Genomic DNA, 7,590 nt, shown 5'->3' with positions numbered 1-7,590 from the left:
TCCGAATGGCCATTAGATGGTCATTCAGGAAATCCTGAATTTTTGAACATGCTAGATTCCACTGCAATGCCTTTTCAACCTCAGTGATATTCAATACCATTTCTGTTAGCAACTTCTGGGTTATAGAACTAAGGGCGGAGATAACATGTAACTTACCAATTCCAGCCTGTACCTGGGTTAGCTGTGCCCCAATTTCTTATTATGTTTTGGTTTTTAAAAATATTTTGAACTGCTGCTGCACTATTGGCCCCATCCCATAGGGATCTGGTCAAGTCACTTTTCTTTTTAGAGGAAATAACCCAAGCCCTCTGTTGTGCTAATTTAATGGCAGCCCCTTGTGAGCAATTTGGGTATGTAGAGGTGATCTGGAAACTGGATAAGGGTAATGAAAATTTAATAGTCCGTAGTGTAGTGGTAATTACAGTTTATTGATATTTTAATACATTTTTTAGGGGGGTAGTACTATACCACATTCCAAAGCATGGGTCCCACAAGTTTTTTTCTGCCAGTGTATAATTTTTTGTTTTTTTACCAGGGTCAGTTTTTAATGTCTCTTGTAGTCAGGAATCCCTGGACTTTGTGGTTTTAATGAAGCAAGTGGTTTTTTTTTGTTTTTTGGGGTTTTTTTTGAAACAGTGTGGTTTAGCATTTTACAGGGGAGAGGTTACTAGCACATTACCCTGTAATGGTTTTGCTTTTTTTAGAAAAATCCAAAGGCACAGTAGGTCTGTCAGTGGACAAGGGAGAGGTTACTAGCACTTCACCTTGTCTTTTTTTTTTTTCTGCTGTCCAGAAGGCACAGCAGGGCTAGAAGGAGAAATAGGCTGATCAGTCGGAGAGTCCTCCCGAGGTGGAGGGGTCTTTTTGCAGTGAGAAGCCTGGGTCCAGGCAGGTAGTCCTTGGCACTTTACAGTGGTGTTGGTGGTTAACAGGACTTGGAAAGGGCCTTTCCAGCGTGGAGCCAAAGCAGTCTTTTGTTGATGGACTTTACATAGACTGTGTCTCCTTGTTTCAATGAATGGCAGGGCTGCTAGGGTCTTTGGTTAGCAGTTCTTTTATCTGTGAGAAAAGAAACCTTACACATTTCATTAATGCCTGGCAGTGCTTTGCAGATTTTATAGTTGCTTGGGCACATTCAGGCCCCCCTTTTCTTGGCTGTCAGCAAAGGTTTAGCTGTGGGCAGTGTCCTTGGATGGGGCCAGCATCTTATCTTTGGACTGAGCTTGCTAGCTATTTTTTTTTTTTTAGTTAACTTGTTGTTTTATTATTTTTATTTTTTTTAATTTACAAAGAAAACTTTTACTTTTTACTTATACATTTTTTTAACAATGAACACATATACATTGTTATTATACAGTACATTAGTTTTATTACTTAATGTATGCCATGTACACCCTTCCAGTAAAATAACTTTATTACAGAACTTTGGCGCAACAAACCAGGACAAGCACACCCACCTTTGAGGAGTCCACTAGGTACAACCTCTTGTGTCCAATAGCTTTTCTCCCTCCCCAGCCCTCTGGCTAAAAATCTGAGGTAGCCAGAAGGATCCCACGGGCAATATGGGGAATGGGTTAACCTTCCATGTCCTTGCTTCCAAAGAGTGTTGGTATGCAAATTTTAACAACAATTTTGGCCATAGAACACAAAAATAATTGTTATTGTGCCAGTAAATGCATGGTACATTGAATGCTATTCAGCTGGCATCCGTTTTCTTTGATGATTTGAAAGACAAAAGAACAGAGGTCTACCCTTTCTGGGCAGTCAGTTATTGCTTAAAATATTTTCTTTATATACACATGCTTTTGTTGATTTTAGACAAAACAGAGGAATTACCCCATATTTTTTTGTATTTGTTTTATAGGCAGCCCAGGTTTTAGTAGCTTTTACCTTATTAGTTAGAAAATTGCATTAATACAGATGCTTTCTGGCTTGCTTTTAGCTTTAAAGCTATTCACAGCTTAAAGATTTTTACTTAAAAATAAAAGGACACAATTAACTTTTCCAGACTTTTGATTACCTTTTACTTCTAACTCCTGCTTTTAAACACACAGTGATCTGAAAAAGACAACACAACCTATATTGGTAGGTTTGCATTTTTTTTACCTTTGCTACAATATACACTGCACATGTTCTGGGGAAAATGCACATTCTTTCCACAATTCAATTTTCATAACACTAGCCACATTCATTTTTACACAAGGTGTAACTATTTTTTTTTGAACACCGGGTAAAGACCATTTACTTAACATATAATTTAAAGGGCTATTTTTAGAGGGTTTTACCAGAGACCCACCCATCCGCCTGCTGACACTCTAACAGAGAATTACACAGAGAACAGAGGGAATTATGGCCTAATAGGATTCTATTACAGGAATTTTTACTAATACTGACTGCTACAGGGGACGGGACAGAAGGATCCCAATTTGACCTTAGAGCTTCATCGCATGCGATGGCTTCCACTCTGAGGAATTACGAATGAGAGGCTCAGTTCCGTCCACACACCTAACACCCAAATGTATAAGACAGAAATTTATTAACCGGTTAACCAGACTAGAACCAGATAGTGTCTTCTTATTTTATTAGGACTCACCTTATCGGAGCACGAACCCCAGGGGCTGCGGTGAAGCAGAGAAAAGGGGCGAAACACCCCGTTGGCGCCGTTCCCAGTTCGCCGCAGCCGTCCGGAGTCCAATGTCTGAGCTAGGAGAGTCCTGGCGGAGTCGCCAGAAACTGTTACCGAAATATCAGGTCCACCTAGCTGAGAGCCAATAACAGCCAGACAGGGATAAGGAAGAGTAGCTTTATTCTGCAGAAGAAAGGAGAGCTTTGCACCTTGGTACAAAAACTTTGTTTTACACACATTTTACAGATCCTTTATACACATTCAGACAAAGGTCCTTGCAGTGTTAACACTTGATTGGTGGTGGTCAGACCCATGCTTTTGCTATCTGGTCAGTGAAAACCGGCTTGGGACCAGCTCCAACTACCTTAAGGCCTTGAAGGGAAAACAGTTCAAAAGTTCAGGCTACTGTGTACTTGAAGTGTCTGCTTCCCCCTAATAGCGGCTGGTTGACATAAAGGCTGCTCTGTTAAGGGGGGGGTCACTAGTAACTTTCACATGCAGAAGAAAGGAGAGCTCTGCACCTTAGTACAGAGGTACTCTGTCTTATACAAATTTTACAGATCTTTTATACACACTCAGACAAAGACTCCTGCCATGTTAACACTTGATTGGTGGTTGCCAGACCCCTTACTTCTGCTATCTGGTCAGTGAAAACTGGTTTGGCGTAGGTCTCCTCCGCCTCAAGGCAGGGGAGACAAGATAGTTCAAAAGTTCAGGCTAGCTGTGTACATGAGGCTCCTGCTACCCCTAATGGCCGTTGGTAGCCATAATGGCTGCTAGATTGTTAAGAAAGAGAAGGGGTGGGGGTCACTACTGATTGTCACACTTAACCACCCTGGCAGTTAGGAAGTTTTGTGCCTTTTCCTTTCTAATTTTGTCCCTACATACTTGTGTTGTTTGTTTATATTCATCCTTTGTAATTTGACCCAGTTTCCACTTTTTGTAGGATTCTTTTTTGATTTTTAGATCATTGAGGATCTCTTAGTTAAGACAGGGTGGTCTCTTACCCTACTTACTATCTTTCCTACGTAATGGGATAGTTTGCTCTTGTCCCCTTAATAATGTCTCTTTGAAAAACTGCCAACTGTCTTCAATTGTTTTTCCCCTTAGGCTAGGTCTACACTACCCGCCTGAATCGGCGGGTAGAAATTGATCTCTCGGGGATCGAATTATCGCCTCTCGTCGGAACGCAACAATCGATCCCCGAATCGACGCTCTTACTCCACCAGCGGAGGTGGGAGTAAGCACCGTCGATGGGGAGCCGCGGAGGTCGATTTTGCCGCCGTCCTCACAGAGGGGTAAGTCGGCTCCGATAGGTCGAATTCAGCTACGCTATTCGCGTAGCTGAATTTGCGTATCTTAAATCGACCCCCCCCCCCCCCGGTAGTGAAGACCTGCCCTTAGACTTGCTTCCCATGGGATCTTACCTACCAACTCCCTGAGTTTGCTAAAGTCTGCCTTCTTGACATCCATTGTCTTTATTTTGCTGTTCTCCCTCCTACCATTCTTAGAATCGTGAACTCTATCATTTCATGATCACTTTCACCCAAGCTGCCTTCCACTTTCAAATTCTCAACCAGTTCCTCCCTATTTGTCAAAATCAAATCTAGAACAGCTTCTCCCCTAGTAGCTTTCTCCACCTTCTGCAATAAAAAACTGTCTCCAATACATTCCAAGAACCTGTTGGATAATCTGTGTCCTGCTGTGTTATTTTCCCAACAGATGTCTGAGTAGTTAAAGTCCTCCATCACCACCAAGTCCTGTGCTTTGGTTGATTTTTAGTTGTTTAAAAAAAGCCTTATCCACCTCTTCTTCCTGGTTAGGTGGTCTATAGTTGACCCGTACCATGAAATCACCCTTGTTTTTTTACCCCTTTTATCCTTACCCAGAGACTTTCAACAAGTCTGTCTCCTATTTCCATCTCAATCTCAGTCCAAGTGTATACATTTTTAATATAAGGCAACACCTCCTCTATTTTTTCCCTGCCTGTCCTTCATAAGCAAGCTGTACCCTTCTATACAAATATTCCAGTCATATATATTATCCCACCAAGTCTGTGATGCCAGCTATGTCATAGTTGTGTTTATTTACTAGCATTTCGAGTTCTCCCTGCTTATTCCCCATATTTTTCACATTAGTATATGGACATCTAAGATACTGATTTGATTCCCCCCCATCCCCATTTTTGTCTTGTCTCTCCTTTATCCCTACTATAATACTCCATGCTGCCTCCAAATTCTGACCCTTCTCCCAGGTCTCCTTGTTTTTGACTTACGTGTGGGCTTTGGTCACCTGCCCCCTATGAACCTAGTTTAAAGCTCTCCTCACTAGGTTAGCCAGTCTATATCCAAATATGCTTTTCCTCTTCCTCGATAGGTGGACCCCATCACTGCTTAGCAGTCCTTCTTCCTGGAACAGCATCCTGTGGTCAAGGAAGCCGAAGCTCTTCTGGCGGCACAATCTTCGCCACCAGGCATTCACCTCCAGGATGCATCTGTCTCTGCCTGGGCCCCTACCCTTGAGTGTAAGGATCGAAGAGAACACCACCTGCACTCCCAACTCCTTCACCCTTACTCCCAGAGCCTTGTAGTCACTTCTGATCTGCTGAGGGTCATACCTGCCAGTATCATTAGTGCCCACATGGATGAGTAGCATGGGGTAGTAGTCAGAGGGCCGGATGGTCCTCGACAATCCCTCCATAACGTCTCGGATACGGGCTCCTGGCAGGCAGCCGACCTCCTGAGATGCCATGTCAGGGTGATAGATGGGTGCTTCTGTGCCCCTCAGAAGAGAGTCACTAACCACTACCACCCTACTTTTCCTCCTGGGAGTGGTGGCTGCGATCCTCCCAGCCTTGAGGGTACATGGCTTCTCCTCTTCCAACTTTGGGGAACTTCCTCATCGCTTGTTGCCAGGGCAGCATATCAGTTTTCCATCACCATGGTGGGTGGGTTGGGAATAGGGCTGGAGCACTGCCTGCTGTCAAAGTAACCAGCAGCCAGTGTCCTTCCTGTGAAAGAGCCATATCCTCCTTCCCCAGTGGTGTTACAGCAATCCTCTGTAGCTGGATAGCTTCCTTAGCCTTGGATGTCTCCATATGAATAGTCTTGAGGAATTCTTCATGGGCACAGATGCTCCTCAGCCTAGCCACCTCCACCTCTCCCACCTGCTTCCTGAGAGATTACACCAGCAGGCAGCTTTCACACTGGATGGTCCCCTTTCCTGGCTTTTTGTGAGTGGGAAATGCAGGCCACAGTCTCTGCAAAGCCACACCAGGATCTGGGTAGAGGTTGTCTGTCTGGATACAGGCGCAGGTGGAGGAGACAGGAGCAGCATTGGCACTGGTGATGTGACCCTTCCTAATCATAGTGATTATATAATGACTCCCTCCCACAAACTCCCTCTCAAACTCCCCTGTTGGCTAGCTCCCCTTGGTCGCTTAACCTCTGGCTTTTAAGGCCTTAATATGTTATATTAATTTTATAGCCTGGACCTTAGCTAAGAAAACTGACCCTCAGCATATTTCCCAAGAATTCATTATGTGGATTAATTAAAATCATTTCACCAATATGTATATTTTATGTGTAACAGCAGAGAACTACACATGGTGATGATAATGTCTTGGAACCCAGAAGAATAAATAACTTACAGCAAATGGCCAAAGCCGAGGGCTGGAGAGAGAGAGACTGTCATCTTCCAGTCTTTGCCCCAGCTTGGTGGGGGTTCTTTTCAAAGCAGTGTGGCCTAGTGGATGGAGCATTGGATCAGGAATCAGGAGACGGGATTCCATTCCTGGCTTTGCCCCTGGCCTGCTGGGTGACCTGGGCAAGTTGCTTCCCCTCTGTATGCCTAAGTTTCCCTGTCACATGGAGATACTGATACAGACTTCTTTTGTGAAGTGCTCTGGGCTCTGCTGATGCAAAGCACTGGGTGTAATTGTGGTGCTGGGGGACTGATTCTGATTTCCCTCCCACAGACCTAAAATCAGGAGCAGCTTACAGAAGGCAAAGCTGTGTAAAAACTGGTGCATGTGAGCAGAGAATCAGGTCCTCTGCATCCATGATGGAGTGATAGAACTTGGTCTGCAGTTCAGGTTGCAACTGGATTTCTGGTATTGTGCCCTCCCCTTCTAAAATCCACAGAAAATGTCACATTGGCCTTGACATTAGCAAGCTAGCTGTGGGGCTGAAACAGACAATTAGATTGGGATCTGACAGGGTGTGATGCATGGCTAGAAAGGGTTAAACATCCTGCAAAATAAATAACCCTCAAAAGACATGTGGGGAGATAATGTTCGTGTTTTTGTGTAAATACACGTTCAACATTCTTCAGTCCCCACTCCCCTTCCAGATTATAGGGAAAACACTGCGAAAAGCAGGGAGATCAAATTGCTGTCAGTGGGCTTGCCCAGCTGGGATGTAGGGTCTTGGGCCATTAGGCAGGACACGGCCTCCTCATCTCTCACTGTACGGCACTTTCTGGAACTCTTCCAGCCCCAGGGGACAGCAGGAGCCCTGAGCCTCTCATCTGGACTGTCTAAAATCCATCTCTCACCCCTTTCCCTGCACAGACAGAGCTCACGGTGCCAGCTGAGCTCAGGGGGCCTTGGCAAAGGATGTTTTCTGCAAAAGGTTGGTAAGGATGGGAGTGGTTGTCTCATGATGGGCTCAGGATTTCACCCTTATTTTGGGGAGGAAGTGGGAGACCTGGAGTGACTATTCTGTAGTGACTATTCCTGTCCAGAAGAGCACAGGGTGGGAGGTAGGAACAATCTTCCAGAGCTCAGGGACTGGGATGGGAGCAATTAGGATCTGCCCCCTCTCTCCCTTTGCAGTGGGGTTACCACCTGGCCCGTATTTGACCAGCATGGCTGGGTTTTTTATGGATTTGCCAGTTGCCAGTTGCTGGGGGGAAGGAGGGGGGCATGTTCGTGGGCCTACAGTGGGATCCCCTACACTGGGATA

This window comes from Malaclemys terrapin, chromosome 13 (genome assembly GCF_027887155.1).
Source record: "Malaclemys terrapin pileata isolate rMalTer1 chromosome 13, rMalTer1.hap1, whole genome shotgun sequence".
Taxonomy (NCBI): Eukaryota; Metazoa; Chordata; order Testudines; family Emydidae; genus Malaclemys; species Malaclemys terrapin.
Note: the sequence above shows the minus strand (reverse complement) of the source record.